Below are 17,684 nucleotides of genomic sequence, written 5' to 3'. Positions count from 1 at the left end.
TGAGCAGCAGGTGGCTCAGCCTCTCAGTGAGCCACAGAGCGCCAGAGCCAGCCACTTCTGCCAATGAGAATTGGATAGGCAGAGCAGAGAGCTGGAGACTGACCTCTCTTCACCTCTCTCTATTCACTGAAGACCAAGAACTGAACGATCAGTGATCTTTGATCACTCTGTTCACAATCTTGAAGGACGCATTGGACCGATGCTGCATCCACCTAGATGAGTATGTAGGTTTATTTTTTTTATATTCTTGAACTTTTCTTTTAAATTGAAATTCCTAAGGGCAGCTAGATGGATGGATGGATAGATATAGAGAGGGAGTGAACCAGGTGTTTGAAACATTGAGAAATTTCGGATACTAAAGGCAGACAGGAATCCTTATTACAATAGAGTTTCAGGAAATGACAGCCGGGAGAGGAATGAAAAGGGTACTGTAATGGTTGTGCGCATTAGGTACATGAAAGTTGTAGGTATCATCCATCTTGTTCAGGTCACAAGTCTTCCATGCCATTTTGTCAGAAGGGAGAAAGGATCACAATGACCTTTTCCTCTCTCCCCCTCCCAGCTCATACAATCCACAAAATCTTAGTTGCTGGTAGGCACACCTTATCAGCCTGGTAATAGCACTATCAGGATCTAACCCTCAATATACCGCAGGGTCCATAAGTGTCTAACGTAGCCACTTCAATGACCAGAAAGTTACCAGACATTCAGTCATAAATGCCTTAGTTGGAAGTCAGGAGAATACACATCCCTGATTGACTAGTTATCAGTCAAGACTCTTAAATTCAGCATATTTCATAACTCATGAAATAATGACAGCACAGCCAGAATACACATATTCACCTTCATCAGTTATTGGGTAGCATTTTGAACCCTACCATCTCTCTGCGGAGGTACCAGAGTGGATTGGGCCTCCACACCCCTCCTATGAAAAATGGATATCTGAGACCTGTCATATCTATATCCATTTTGAAGCTAATTTCATACTGGACAGTAATCTGCATGGTAGCAGACAGTAAACAGTAGGTATTCAGAAATATGAATACTTATAAGAAACTGTATTTGGGACTGGGTCATAAATGTGATTATCTCCCAGGGCCCACCCCTTAAACTGGATGAATGGTCAGATGGTCTCTGTCAACACCCCTTTAACACAACAGGAAAAGGGAATGTCAAGACATTTTCACAGCTGTCATGTACCATCAACCAAGGAACATCTGTCAAGTTATGAGAGCCGATAACACCTTGCTCGTCCTTAACTGAAACCAAGGACTTTGCAAGTATTTACTTTTCTTTACCTCTTGTCTTGCTGTTGCTTGTTCTCTGTTACTTTGTAATATCTTAGTTTTTATAAATATTTTATTTTCACCCCTTTGACCTTTTTATATCTTTTGTTTTTATAAATATTTTATTTGCACCCTTTTGACCTTTTTCATTATTAAACCCTATTTTGAAAAGTGTTAAAACTGTCTCTAGGGCTTTTAATGCAAACTAAAAGAATCCCTGTCTCTTTAAAGATTTACCATATATAGTAGCACTCTTTAAATATACCTGTCTGCGATGACAGTGCCTGTTACAGACATTTATTCTTAAAATCATAGTTATTGCTAGCATTCTGAGTTTCCTCCTTCTTGGTAAAAAGGTGGTGGTAACTCAAAAGGGTTAATTACTTGGGAAACTTGACCCCAGTGACAATTACTCTCAAGCTGTGGGCACCTAGATTGTGGTCACACAAGCTTCACTGTGTGGCTGAGAGTGACATTGTTACGTAAGTGACAGCACAGTGTGAGATTGGCCAATACTTTGTCATAAGTTGGTGAGAAGGGCAGGGGTCTGACATCCGCAATCGTCACAGGTATGACAGGCAATATTTTTGCAGGGAAGGAGTGCGAGGGTACAACAGTAAGCAGTATGTGAAGAAGAGGGCCAATAGTATGTCTGTAAGCAGTACGTAGGAAAGTGCGGAGGGTATCATAGTAGATACCTACGCAAATAGGGGCTGCATTCACAAATTTGACTAAAAGATGCCACCACAGCATGGAATCTTACTTTTTTATTGGGGGGGTATATTTGTATCTATGGAACTCCAGCACAAGTCACACACATGTAAGTGTTCTTTTTTGGTTTATTGTTCTGCTGGTACTGGGGTTTATGGCCAGCATTACAAATGAGAACAAATCTGCATAGAAGTAAACTGATTAGTCCGTGTACAGGCTGAAAGAGTTTTTTTTTTAATTTACATCTTCGTATAAAGTGGTTCTCAAAGCTCAGTATTTTTTACCTTCTTGTATTCTATGCATGAAGGTAAAGTTTATGTGCAGCCTCTGCTGTCTGGGGACTTTTCCTCCCCATTGGCTGAGACAGATTGCGGATTTTCATGCAGCTGTTGTTTTCTCTCCTGTCCTACCACTGACACTAAACATAGGATGCCTGCAGGAAGGTTTCCCGCACCGCTCCTGTGAGAACTCAGGCTATGACCAGCCTGATTTCACACAGGAGCAATGGGGACACGGCATGTGATTTGGACAAGAGTTGCATGCTAATCTTTGCAGCACAATTTGCGTCCATTAATGCAAATCGTGCCGCAAAGTTTGGGTTAAGGTATCCATAAGATCCATAAAAACTCAACAGCTTTTCTCTGCATGCTGTGTGCTGCTATGCCGTCTCATCTCATAAGATAGCGGTCACCAGCACTGCCACTGCCTGTCACTTCTCTATCAATCTGGTTAGGTAATTCTGATTACTCTGCCCTTTTCTTTTTTATTAAGAGATAACATTCAGAGGCAGCATCATCCCTGAATTAATCTGGATGGAGTAGTTTTTGTCATTTTGGCTAAACATGGAATTTCTTGCTAATGTAATGTAGCACAGTACAGCATTATAATGCGAGGCTTGTTTCTGGGATGAGCTTAGACACCGGATATAACTAATGTTCTGCTGGCATTCCACAGACATGACATCTGCTCTGCTATACAGAACCTTATCACGTCATGTGCTCTAGACTTATAAAAGTGAAATGAGGACAATGACGAATCTGAAAACAAGATACAAGATTTTTACACTCACCTATTTCTTATGTATGTCTGTTGAGTTGTGTAACTAAAATACCTTGTATATTGCATTGCTCCTGTTGTAATGTTTTTTCTTTTTTTTTCTTTGCAATTTGGAAAAGAAAAAGACCCCTTTACATTGGTGGTCAGTGTTGTGAGCTCAGAAAGTTACAGATTAACAATATTTGCATGCATTTTCACGTAACAGACTACAGCAGTTTCACACTGATCTGCTGTAGTCTGGCCGCAGTGTAGTGTACCTGCGGATTTTCATGCAGCCCACCTGTGCTTTCCCATAGACTTCTATTAGATCGGTGGTATTGGTGCATTTTCTGAAAGTGCACCAAAAGAAAATGCACCAAAGTCGCTTAATCTAATAGAAGTCTATGGGAAAGAACAGGTTAACCGCACAAAAACCACCAGTGTACCTGCGTTGTGACCAAACCACAATGGATCAGTATGGAAGCGGCCTGACACGGTTTGAGAAGGTTGCATGTGTTTTTATGTGTATGTGTGTATGAAAGACATGTATAACAGACATCTTATGTGCCTTAAAGTGAATTTGGCTTGAAAGAAGTATGGGGGCTGCCATTATAGGCCACCTAGAGAGGCTGGCTGTTTCTGATTTTAGCATGTTTTTGTCACAGTCCAGAACTGGTTGAATTAGGATGAGACTGGTCAATTTGGACTAGACTTGTTCTCTCAAGCTGAAATCCACACAGATATAGAAGACATAACTATATTGCAGCTCTGCATTTATTAATACAATTTTTAAAAAAAAAAAGCATTATACTCACATAGTTGGATGCAGAATCGATCCCCTCTGGCTCTGCACAGAGAGTGGAGGGATCAAAGACCTCAATCGCTTAGTTCTCTCCCTCTGCTCTGAGCAGAGGGCCGGGACTGTCAGTGTCTGGCTCTCTGTTCTGCCCCTCCACCTCTCACTGGAGTACTGGGCTGTGGAGGGGGCAGGAGGGGCTGGCTCAGGCTCTCAGCACATCGCTGAGAAGCTGAGCCAGGGCCCAGTCCAGGGTTCTGGGTGGATCCCAACCATATGGTCAGTATCTTTTCAGAGCCTGGACCAGCTCTGTGACATCAGCCAACAGCGAACTTTAGCTGCACTCCTGTGATCCATAGAAATATAGTCAAAAGAGCTTTGGCTATACTTCTCCTTTTAAATGTATTTCCTAATGTAAGATGTGTAAGTACATGAATTTGGTATCAGCCTCTTGCAATGTTTTATAGAAGAGCTCAGACTGGAAGAGAGGCAGTACAAGGAGCCGGTCAATAATGCAGCTCTGCTCATGTGCTAAAAAGGACATCTTGATCTTGCTGAAATAAGAGTGATGAATTATTTTAGCCTACTAGTACTAGTTAGTCACACTCCAATTGAACTTGTTCTGTTGTTTTTAATATGTTTAATTTTTTTGTAGTTTATCCAAGTTGCTTCCTCAGTTGTAATGAATGTCAGGAACATACCTTCATATTTATAGCCACACATGGATCTAGTTACTTTGGAATGTGTAAAACCTGTAGCCAGGTGCAGTCTAGTTTTTCCACTGTAGATGGTGCTCAACTGGAGCGGTAGTTTAGCTGAGGAGGGAAGTCATGAGAAATTTGATTTCTCTATGGTTCCCAGGAGCAGAATTCTGGTTGGCTATGCTGCATCCAGGTGACCCTGGTGGCCATTTTTGATCATGCAGAGTCTTTTAAGTCCCTGCCCCCAGCTTTTGCCTTGCATTTGGAAGTGAAGTGGTTAGTGTAAGGGAGAGCATTCCCATATGTCAGAGACAGCAGTAGCGGTAGGGACAGGTCCCGGAGTAGTAAGGACAGCTCAGGGCCAACGTGTACACCTGAGCAAGCTTCCTTTTTGGGTTGGACTGGCCAGGCTGCATTCCATGCCCCTTGGCAAGTGATATCTTCTGTTCAGGCCTTTAACCACTAACCTCTCTGCTGCAATGACTGTAAGTTCCCCATTGGGTGAGCTCCCCCACAGGGTTGTTGTACTGTTTTTCAATACATTGGTTACTGCACTCTGGACCTCTGTGTGCTTACTGCTGATGCACTATACTGCATCCACCCAAAAACCTTATTTAAACTATATAATCCACTCAGCCCCAGAGTGTCACCAGAAAAATACCTGTGAAAAATTTCCTGCATGTCTCTGCTCTGGAAACTAATCTTTTGTTAGTGAAGAAGTTTACAAAACAAGGCAATGTAGTGACCTTCCAAGGTGAGAGTTGTGCCATCACAAAATAGGATATCTTACTTCCAAAGGCTAAAATTACAGATTAATTGCATCAGCTGAAATGCAATGAGGTGGTTAATACTGCCAAGGAGGAAAACATTCAAACTGCATTCACACATGGCACTGACAACTTGGCCACAGAAGTTCTGATGTAATAAAGAAATTAGAGAGGGTGACTATGCAAGTGGAATAAAAATTAGACTGTGATCAAAACAATGAAATGCACCAGCTGTATAAAAGGAAAAATTTCAAGAAAAGCCTTTCCAAAGCAGAGTAACAGCAGAGCTAAAAATAAATCTGGACTGAATTCATTCAGATCTTTGCAGTCCAATGGAAAAATTGACTTCAGGAAAGAAGAGGTATTTTCTCACTTTTATAGATGATTACTCCAGGTATACTACACTATTTGTTACACAGCAAAAGTGAAGTACCAGAGAAAATTGAACAGTATTTAACTCAAGTGCGCAACAAATTTGGCAAAATTTCAAGTGTATTGCGCAAAGACAATGGAACTGAATACAGGCGATTCTCAGAAAGCATGGCATACCATTTCAAACTACTGTACCAAACAAGCCAGAACAAAACAGGGTTGCAGAAAGAATGAACCATACTCTATATAAGCGTGGAAGAACAATTCTGTTTGAACATATGTCAACCACATACTGGAGGAGGCTATTATAATCACATGCTATCTCCAAAATCGACTATTATCAAAATCAACTGCGAAAACTCCATATGAACAGTGGAATGGAAAGACCCCAAATTTGAACCATCTAAAAATGTATGGAAGCAAAGCCTATATGCACATCCCCAAACTAAAATATACAAATTGGGCTGCATATGCCACGGAAGGTGTAATTGTGGGGTACAGAGAATGTCAAAAGGGATACAGAATTCTACACCAAGACACCAAACAAGGTAAACATTAGTAGAAGTGTAATTGTTGATGAAACTTAAGTGTGTTCAAAATTTCATGAACTAATATAAACACTTTAACTACTTGCCTACCGGGCACTTATACCCACTTCGTGCCCAGGCCAATTTTCAGCTTTCAGCTTTGTTCTGGGTTGTATGGTACAGTAGTTCGAAATGTTATGCCATGCTTTCTGAGAATCGCATATGTTTTATTGCCTGTATATTCACTTCCATTGAATGACAATTGTTTTGACAATTGTGCGGTCATGCGACACTGCACCCATATGAAATTTTTATTTATTTTTTTCACACAAATAGAGCTTTCTTTTGGAGATATGTACTCGGTGTTTTATTTTTTGTGCTATAACCAAAAAAAGAGCAAAAATTTTGAAAAAAAAAATTATTTTTCTTTGTTTCTATTATAAAATTTTGCAAACAGGTAATTTTTCTCTTTCACTGATGTGCTGCACTGTACACTGACATGCAACAATGAGGGGCACTGATAGGTGGCACTGACTGGCGGCACTGCTGGGCAGCACTGGTGAGTGGCACTGGTCACAGGTGGGTGGCACTGCTGGGCACTTGTGGGTGGCACTGCTGAGCACAGGTGGGTAGCACTGGTGGGTGGCATTGCTGGGCACTGATCATCAGTGCCCTGATGATCGGTGCCGATCGTTCCTCTGACAATTGCCAGTTATCGGCAGTACTTTCTTCATGTTGACAGCATGAGGAAAGTGCAGCCGACAACCAGCAACTGCATTTACCAGTGATCTGCTTTGTCATTGGACACGGCTGATCACGTGGTAAAAAGCCACTGTGATTGGCCTCTTACTATATCACGTGATCAGCTTTGTCTATAAGACACCGCAATCACGGAGATTGCCAGGTGTGCACCCCCCAGTGGCACGTTCTGGGAGGATGTCATATGACGCCCTCCCAGAACTGGCCGGCCGCAGTGAAGCCATCATTTGGCTATCTGCGGTCGGCAAGTGGTTAAACTGAGAGAAATTCCACATCAGTCTTACATGAAGATAAGCAACAAAGTGGCACAGAAATATAAATTAACACGGAACAATCCAAATATTGTAAGAAACCAGGCTATAAGAGGTTTCAACCAGGAAATCCACCAGAAGCAATAAAGGCATGCTAGCCAAACGGCTGTCCTATGTTGCTCCTGTAGCATTAAAACTAGAACTAGAGTCATGAGATGAGATACAAAGACTTCCAACCCATGAGAAACAAAAGTTGATTAGAACTGAAATCCGAAATGGAACTAATATAAGGAGTAGTTGTTGAGTGGGGGTATTGGAATACAGCGTTCATGTATTTTATGCAACAACTACATCAGTATTCAGTAGAGATATATTCTTCAACCAGTAGAAGGCAGTGTGTTTATAAATTTGTAGCTGTATCTATGGTACTGTATACTCTAACCTTTCTCTGAATAAAAAGTTTCCTGTTTGCAGTGAATCAAGCAGATAAACACATGTGGACGGTGCACCGTCTGTTCTGTAGGGCTATATAAAGAATTTCTAACACTTTACACATTTTAGTGCTTTAGTAGTTTTATCCTTTGACCCACACCTGGTCTTTATGAATGATGCAATGGATCATGAGGAGTAATCTGTTTGCAATGGTAGTTAATGCATTCTTCCTGTCAGTATATCTGCTTGCTCATACATCCCTACGGGAAGCAGATATACTGACAGATCTTCAGGAGACCTGCCGGGCACCAGCGATGCCTACATTCTGAAAGGAAATAGTTTGAAAACTGGAGCCATTTGGTCAGGTCTTTCCCCTTGTTTGGGAGATGATGGCCCTGAAAGTATCCAAGAGGAAAGAGGTGGTTGTCTAGCATCTGGTGGAGATTCTAACCCTTCCCAACTCTATCCTAAATTAGAAAAAAAAATTGAGCTGTAGATAGTTTATCATTTCAAGTCACAGACTGGGAACAAGTATGCAGGTAGGGACATCTGACTTGCCTGATCTGAATACTTGTTTCAGGTCAGTGACAGAGAGTGTACTAAAGTCAAGGGGTTAGCACACTATCAAGACAACCATCATTTTCAGAAGGTCATGAATGGCAGCCACCATGTTTCTCTGAGGAAAGATTTGTGTGCAGCCAGGTAACTAGTATTGTTAGTATTTTAGTATCTCAGAGCACGTTTTAAGCTGTGCTGATTTCCTATTAAGAGGTTAAAAAAAACTTAGTGGTGGCTGATGTTTGATTTTCCGACAGTTCAGCTAAACAGGCTGAAAACTGCCAAAACTCCCTAACCTAAACTTTGAAGTCAATAGTAACAGAGTTCGGATAGGCTTTCACACCCCACTAAAGCTGCTAAATGACAGATTCCCAGCTGTGGTAATCCCAGCTGCTGTTGGGATTCCCAAATGATGTCATTTGACAAAATTTGGTGAATGACATCACCTGGGGTTCCTTGTGTAAATTTAAATTACCACACATGGCAATCTGTCATTTAGCAGCAGGAATGTGACGTGTACATCGTGACTGATGTGGAATACCTTGTTGGATGCCATAAGTGGCTCTGAGTTTCTTCTGGGGACATTTGTTCAACTTCATTTTAAAACTCCAAGTATGGATTTTATTGAATATTTACATTGGATCAGCTTGGACCAATGTAAGTATACATACAGTCAGGTCCATAAATATTGGGACATCGACACAATTCTAACATTTTTGGCTCTATACACCACCACAATGGATTTGAAATGAAACAAACAAGATGTACTTTAACTGCAGACTGTCAGCTTTAATTTGAGGGTATTTACATCCAAATCAGGTGAACGGTGTAGGAATTACAACAGTTTGCATATGTGCCTCCCACTTGTTAAGGGACCAAAAGTAATGGGACAGAATAATAATCATAAATCAAACTTTCACTTTTTAATACTTGGTTGCAAATCCTTTCCAGTCAATTACAGCCTGAGGTCTGGAACGCATAGACATCACCAGACGCTGGGTTTCATCCCTGGTGATGCTCTGCCAGGCCTCTACTGCAACTGTCTTCAGTTCCTGCTTGTTCTTGGGGCATTTTCCCTTCAGTTTTGTCTTCAGCAAGTGAAATGCATGCTCAATCGGATTCAGGTCAGGTGATTGACTTGGCCATTGCATAACATTCCACTTATTTCTCTTAAAAAACTTTTTGGTTGCTTTTGCAGTATGCTTTGGGTCATTGTCCATCTGCACTGTGAAGCGTCCAATGAGTTCTAAAGCATTTGGCTGAATATGAGCAGATAATATTGCCCGAAACACTTCAGAATTCATCCTGCTGCTTTTGTCAGCAGTCACATCATCAATAAATACAAGAGAACCAGTTCCATTGGCAGCCATACATGCCCACACCATGACACTACCACCACCATGCTTCACTGATGAGGTGGTATGCTTAGGATCATGAGCAGTTCCTTTCCTTCTCCATACTCTTCTCTTCCCATCACTCTGGTACAAGTTGATCTTGGTCTCATCTGTCCATAGGATGTTGTTCCAGAACTGTGAAGGCTTTTTTAGATGTCGTTTGGCAAACTCTAATCTGGCCTTCCTGTTTTTGAGGCTCACCAATGGTTTCCATCTTGTGGTGAACCCTCTGTATTCACTCTGGTGAAGTCTTCTCTTGATTGTTGACTTTGACACACATACACCTACCTCCTGGAGAATGTTCTTGATCTGGCCAACTGTTGTGAAGGGTGTTTTCTTCACCAGGGAAAGAATTCTTCGGTCATCCACCACAGTTGTTTTCCGTGATCTTCCGGGTCTTTTTGGTGTTGCTGAGCTCACTGGTGCGTTCCTTCTTTGTAAGAATGTTCCAAAAAGTTGTTTTGGCCACGCCTAATGTTTTTGCTATCTCTCTGATGGGTTTGTTTTGTTTTTTTCAGCCTAATGATGGCTTGCTTCACTGATTGTGACAGCTCTTTGGATCTCATCTTGAGAGTTGACAGCAACAGATTCCAAATGCAAATAGCACACTTGAAATGAACTCTGGACCTTTTATCTGCTCATTGTAATTGGGATAATGAGGGAATAACACACACCTGGCCATGGAACAGCTGAGAAGCCAATTGTCCCATTACTTTTGGTCCCTTAACAAGTGGGAGGCACATATGCAAACTGTTGTAATTCCTACACCGTTCACCTGATTTGGATGTAAATACCCTCAAATTAAAGCTGACAGTCTGCAGTTAAAGCACATTTTGTTTGTTTCATTTCAAATCCATTGTGGTGGTGTATAGAGCCAAAAATGTTAGAATTGTGTCGATGTCCCAATATTTATGGACCTGACTATATGCCATACCTGTAATTCTATACTTCCACAGGGACCCCACAGATATGGAATATGCATACTTACATTGATTTAACCTGACCCAATGTAACTATGAATAAAATCCACACATGGAATTTGGTTATCCTCATCAGGGCTTGTATTGATACTACCTATTGGATGTCCTTCAGCAGGGTTCTCCCAGAATGGGGATGAGCTCAGGTGTGTTTGAATGCTAGTTGGAACCTGCCTGAGCTATTCCACCAGAACCTGTCACTATGGACAGCTAATCATCATCATCATCATTATTATTATACAGGATTTATATAGCGCCAACAGTTTACTCAGCGCTTTACAATATAAAGGGAATCAATACATTAACAATACAATTCCGTACAAGAGGGTTAAGAGGGCCCTGCTCCTGGGAGCTTACAATCTAGTAGAATACAATCATAAGTGGCCGATGCATTCCCCACCATGCAGCTGCATGTATAAAAGAAGCATATATCTGAGTGATCAGCGATTACTGCTACTATACCAGTAGCTTTCTGGTGAGTGCATAGTGGCGGTGGAATGTTTCACTGGATCCTCTTGCAACTGTTTGGAATTGAACACGTTGCTGCTGTGTCTTGTAGTGCCACTGACATTATTTGTTCACCTAATTGACTGTTCTCTTGTCACATTGACATATACTGGATGGATTTTATTTGTTCATTGATTCACTGAGTTATATGTTGATAATTTTCCATCCATGTCTCACTGAGAGATATTTTATTCAACTTGCACTGGTGTTATATTTGATGTTTCATCAATATGTTGATGATCATATATTTATATCATATAAAATCTTTAGCGCTGCACTATATACATGTATATTATATTTACTGTCTTAGGCTCCATGTACACTGGAACGTTTTTCTACTGACAGGAGAAAAATGCTAAATGTGGGCCGCAGTTAGCCCCATTTAGCGCTTGGATGTTTATTCATTTCAAGTACTCTGGCCAATGAAATGAATAAACACCCAAGCACTAAACAGGGTTAGCGCTTACGTGCGTTTACATGCGTTTTGTGCCATTTTTTGGCTAAAATGTGTTTTTAGCATTTTTTGGCTAAAACGTTCCTTTCCTAAACATGATTTTTCTGCATTCAGAAGAGGACGCTTAACTGGCCCTAAACTCTGCTGCTGTTAAACTCTGATAAAAGTCTATGTGTGCACGGACACATAGGTTTTTATTGAGTTCAGGGGCTTTGCCAATAAAATGCCAAGAGCTCTTAAACTCATGTTTATGAGCAGCATTGTGCATGAAGCCTTAAACATATATATATATTTTTTTTTTCAGTTGCTTCCTGGTTTATAGTGTAGACCAAAATTATGTTATACTGTACTTCCCAGGAGAATTCAAGGGAATTTTTGTTTTTATAATTATAATTATTTTATAATTAACTGTCTGCTGGACATCTGTTTCATGAATAAATAGACTCACCTGTAGTTTAACTCTTGTTAATTAGAATTTTGCTGTCTAAAATGTAGCTTTGCTCCTAAGACTTTCATTGGGGTGTTGTCACGTACCTGATGGGAGACTGAATTGACAAGGTCGGCCTCACTTGTGTCACCAGCCCTGACCCCGCTGAGGTTGAAACAGAGGGAGTCTAGGACCCAGCAGAACAAGAGTGCCAGTAGTTGTTGTTTGCAGCTCTTGCAGATGAATACCTTGGAAGGCTGAAGATCCTCTCATTTTGGCACAGGAGTAGCAGGCAGAGCAGGTTTGGCAGGTTTGGCAGATTGCCAGGCATGAACCAAAGCAAGGCAGGTAGTGAGGACAAGAGACAGGAGCAGTGTCATGGAAAAGCCAGGGTCATCAACAGTCGAGCAGCGCGGTACAGAATCAGAAGAAGCCAAAGTCAGGAGCAGAGCCGAAGTCAGGAACCTGAAGCAGGAGAGTAATCAGAGTCAGGTGAGGAACAAGCCGGGTCAACAACAAAGGAATCACACAGAAACAAGCAGGACACAGGGGGGAGCTGAAGACCAGTCAGCACTGAACATGAACAGAGACACTCCTTAAATAGGCCATCTGGCGCCAATCTTCGCCATGCATGTGCACGTGCGTGATCGTGCATTTCTGATCGCGGTTCGTCTTGCCGGAAATCCCTTACAGGTATATTCACTTTTGCAACATGGTCCTGGATGAATTTTTTAGGAAAAATACTTTTTTGAGTCTGCAAATTAACAAATCTTGTTTGCAATCAATGACTCATATTTGTGGGAGTATTTTGTAGTATAGTATCCCATAGAAAATGTGGATTCTGAAAGTAAAGTAAAGGTTTTCTGACAAATCTGTTGGGGTGTACTTATTTTAAGCCAAGCTCGCTCTATCTCTCTCTATATACAGTCATGGCCGAAATTGTTGGCACCCTTGATATTTTTCCTGAAAATCAAGTATTTCACACAAAAAAGGTATTGCATTAACACATGTTTTGCTATACACATGTTTATTCCCTTTGTATGTATTGGAACAAATATAAAACAGAGGCAGAAAAGCAAATATGACATAATGTCACACAAAACCCCAAAAATGGGCTGGACAAAAGTATTGGCACCCTTAACTTAATATTTGGTTGCACACCCTTTGGAAAACATAACTGAAATCAGTCGCTTCCTATAACCATCAATAAGCTTCTGACACCTCTCACCCGGAATTTTGGACCACTCTTCCTTTGCAAACAGCTCCAGGTCTCTCTTATTGGAAGGACACCTTTTCCCAACAGCAATTTTAAGATCTCTCCACAGGTGTTCAATGGGATTTAGATCTGGGCTCATTGCTGGCCACTTCAGAACTCTCCAGCGCTTCTTTGCCATCCATTTCTGAGTGCTTTTTGACGTATGTTTGGGGTCATTGTCCTGCTGGAAGACCCAGGATCTTGGACGCAAACCCAGCTTTCTGACACTGGGCCCTACAGTGCGACCCAAAATCCTTTGGTAATCCTCAGATTTCATGATGCCTTGCACACAGTCAAGGCACCCAGTGCCAGAGGCAGCAAAACAACCCCAAAACATCATTGAACCTCCACCATATTTTACCGTAGGTACTGTGTTTTGTTCTTTGTAGGCCTCATTCCGTTTTCGGTAAACAGTAGAATGATGTGCTTTACCGAAAAGCTCTATCTTGGTCTCATCTGTCCACAAGACGTTTTCCCAGAAGGCTTTTGGCTTACTCAAGTACATTTTGGCAAACTGTAGTCTTGCTTTTTTATGTCTCTGTGTCAGCAGTGGGGTCCTCCTGGGTCTCCTGCCATAGCGTTTCATTTCATTTAAATGTCGACGGATAGTTCGCGCTGACACTGATGCTCCCTGAGCCTGCAGGACAGCTTGAATGTCTTTGGAACATGTTTGGGGCTGCTTATCCACCATCCGGACTATTCTGCGTTGCAATCTTTCATCAATTTTCCTCATCCGTCCACGACCAGGGAGATTAGCTACAGTGCCATGGGTTGCAAACTTCTTGATAATGTTGCGCACTGTGGACAAAGGCAAATCTAGTTCTCTGGAGATGGACTTGTAACCTTGAGATTGTTGATATTTTGCCACAATTTTGGTTCTCAGGTCCTCAGACAGTTCTCGTCTCCTCTTTCTGTTGTCCATGCTTAGTGTGGCACAGACAGACACACAATGCAAAGGTTAAGTGAACGTCTCTCCTTTTTATCTGCTTTCAGGTGTGATTTCTATATTGCCCACACCTGTTACTTGCCCCAGGTGAGTTTACAGGAGCATCACATGCTTGTAACATTCTTATTTATCCGCAGTTGTGAAAGGGTGCCAATACTTTTGTCCAGCCCATTTTTGGAGGTTTGTGTGACATTATGTCGAATTTGCTTTCTTTCCTCCCTTTTTTTGTTTTGTCCCAATACACACAAAGGGAATAAACATGTGTATAGCAAAACATGTGTTAATGCAATACGTTTCGTGAGAAATACATGATTTCCTGGAGAAATATCAAGGGTGCCAACAATTTCGGCCATGACTGTATATATATTTATATGCACACTGCTCAGAAAAAGGAACACTTTTTAATCAGAGTATAGCATCAAGTCAATTACACTCCTGGGATATTGAGGGGGTGTTAACCAGTTTCAGCTGCTTTGGAGTTACTGAAATTAAGAACAGATGCAATAGATAGGCAACAATGAGATGACCCCCAAAACAGGAATGGTTTTACAGGTGGAGGACACTGACATTTTCTGTTCCCTACTCATCTTTTCTGTTTTTCATTAGATTTGCACTTAGTTAGGGTCAGTGTCACTACTGGTAGCATGAGGCGATACCTGGATCCTACAGAGGTTGCACAGGCAGAGCAACTCCTCCAGGATGGCACATCAATTTGTGCCATTGCCAGAAGGTTTGCTGTGTCTCCCAACACAGTCTCAAGAGCATAGAGGAGATTCCAGGAGACAGGCAGTTACTGTAGGAGAGCTGGACAGGGTCGTAGAAGGTTCTGAACCCATCAGCAGGACCGGTATCTGCTCCTTTGTGCAAGGAGGAACAGGATGACCACTGCCAAAGCCCTACAAAATGACCTGCAGCAGGCCACCGGTGTGAAAGTCTCTGACCAAGCAATCAGAAACAGACTTCATGAGGGTGGCCTGAGGGCCCGACGTCCTTCAGTGCTCACTGCCAAGCACCACAGAGCTCGATTGGCATTTGCCATTGAACACCAGAATTGGTAGGTCTGCCACTGGCACCCTTTGCTTTTCAAAGATGAGAGCTTCTCATAGATGAGAGCAGGTTCACCCTGAGCACATGACAGACATGAAAGGGTCTGGAGAAGCCGAGGAGAATGTTATATTGCCTGTAGCATCATTCAACATGACCGTTTTGGTGGTGGATCACTGATGGTCTGGGGAGGCATATCCATGGAGGGACGCACAGATCTCTACAGGCTAGACAATGGCACCCTGACTGCCATTAGGTATTGGGATGAAATCCTTGGACCCATTGTCAGACCCTCCACTGGTGCAGTGGGTCCTGGGTTCCTCCTGGTGCACGACAAAGCCCAGCCTCATGTGGCGAGAGTATGCAGGCAGTTCCTGGGGGATGAAGGAATTGAATACCTTTGAATGGCCCCCACACTTGCCTGACCTAAATCCAATAGAACACCTCTGCGATATCATGTTTGGGTCCATCCGATACCGCTAGGTTGCACCTCAGACTGTCCAGTAGCTCAATGATGCCCTGATCCAGATCTGGGAGGAAATACCCCAGGACACCATCTGTCCTCTCATTAGGAGCATGCCCCGACCTTGTCAGGCATGCATACAAGCACGTTGGGGCCATACAAACTACTGAGTACCATTTTGAGTTGCTGCAATAAAATTTCAGCAGAATGGACTAACCTACTGTATCATTTTTACACTTTGATTTTCGAGGTATTTGAAATCAATCTTCTGTAGGTTGATGATTTTCCTTTCCATCAAATGATGGGGCATCCTTACGTTCCGAACACAGTGCCCAGTCCATATCAATATAGATATCCAGCATATTTTTCCCCATTGAAATCTGATGTGCTTTCAAAGTGTTCCTTTAATTTTTTGAGCTGTGTATATACAGTATACTATATTGCCAAAAGTATTGGGACGCCTGCCTTTACATGCACATTAACTTTAATTGCATCCCAGCCTTAGGCTGTAGAGTTTGATAGTGAGTTGGTCTACCCTTTGTAGCTTCAACTCTTCTGGGAAGGCTGTCCACAAGGTTTAGGAGTGTGTCTATGGGAATGTTTGACCATTCTTCTATTTGTGAGGTCAGGCACTGATGTCGGAGGAGAAGGCCTGGCTCACAGTCTCCGCTGTAATTCATCCCAAAGGTCTTCAATGGGGTTGAGGTCAGGACTCTGTGCAGGCCAGTTAAGTTCCTCCACCCCAAACTCACTCATCCATGTCTTTATGGACCTTGCTTTGTGCACTGGTGCTCAGTCATGTTGGAACAGGAAGGGGCCATCCCCAAACTGTTCCCACAAAGTTGGGAGCATGAAAAGTCCAAAATGTCTTGGCATGCTGACACCTTAAGAATTTCATTCCCTACTGGAACTAAGGGGCCAAGCCCAACCCCTGAAAAACAGCCCCACACCATAATTTCCCCTCCACCAAACTTTACACTTGGCACAATGCAGTCAAGCAAGTACCGTTCTCCTGGCAACCGCCAAACCCAGACATGTCTCCTAGTATGTAAGCTCTAAGGAGCAGGGCCCTCAAATCCCTCTTGTATTGAACTGTATTGTTGCTGTATTGTCTCCCGTTATATTGTAAAGCGCTGAGCAAACTGTTGGCGCTATATAAATCCTGTAGAATAATAATGTCCATCATATTGCCAGAGAGAGAAGCGTGATTCGTCACTCCAGAGAACACGTCCTTGCTGCTCTAGAGTCCAGTGGCGGCGTGCTTTACACCACTGCATCCGACGCTTTGCATTGCACTTGGTGATGTAAGGCTTGGAGGCAGCTGCTCGTCCATGGAAACCCATTCCATGAAGCTCTCTATGCACTGTTGTGCTAATCTGAAGGTCACATGAAGTTTGGACATCTTTAGCTATTGACTCTGCAGACAGTTGGCGACTTCTGCGCACTGTGTGCTTCAGCATGCACTGACATCGCTCTGTCATTTTACGTGGCCTACCACTTCGTGGCTGAGTTGCTGTTGCTCCCACTTTGTTATAATACCACTAACAGATGACCATGGAATATTTAGTAACAAGGAAATGTCACGGATGGACTCCCTCCAACCCCCTTCCCCCTCACTCAGCTACCCCCTCATTACCCCTCTCCCATGGCCCCACCACTGCTCTGACCTCCTCTTCCACCCCACCCTACATTCCTCATACTGAAGCTCCCCCAACACTCCGCACCTTTGACCTTACTACCATCGAGGAAGTCTCCAAGATCCTCTCTGATGCCCGCCTCACCACCTGCCCCCTCGACCCTATCCCCTCACAACTCCTACGACCTCCCTCCCCCTCCATCCTACACTTCCTCATCCACATCTTCAATCTCTCCCTCTCCTCCGGCACTTTCCCCTCCCCTCTGAAACATGCACACATCACCCCCATACTTAAAAAGCCCTCCCTGGACCCCAATGACCCGAACAACCTCAGACCCATCTCCCTGCTCCCATTTACATCTAAACTCCTCGAGCGCCTAGTCTAC

The sequence above is a fragment of the Staurois parvus genome, unplaced genomic scaffold, assembly GCF_062004578.1.
Source record: "Staurois parvus isolate SC_StPar_1 unplaced genomic scaffold, SC_StPar_1.0 ptg000299l, whole genome shotgun sequence".
Lineage (NCBI taxonomy): Eukaryota > Metazoa > Chordata > Amphibia > Anura > Ranidae > Staurois > Staurois parvus.
Note: the sequence above shows the minus strand (reverse complement) of the source record.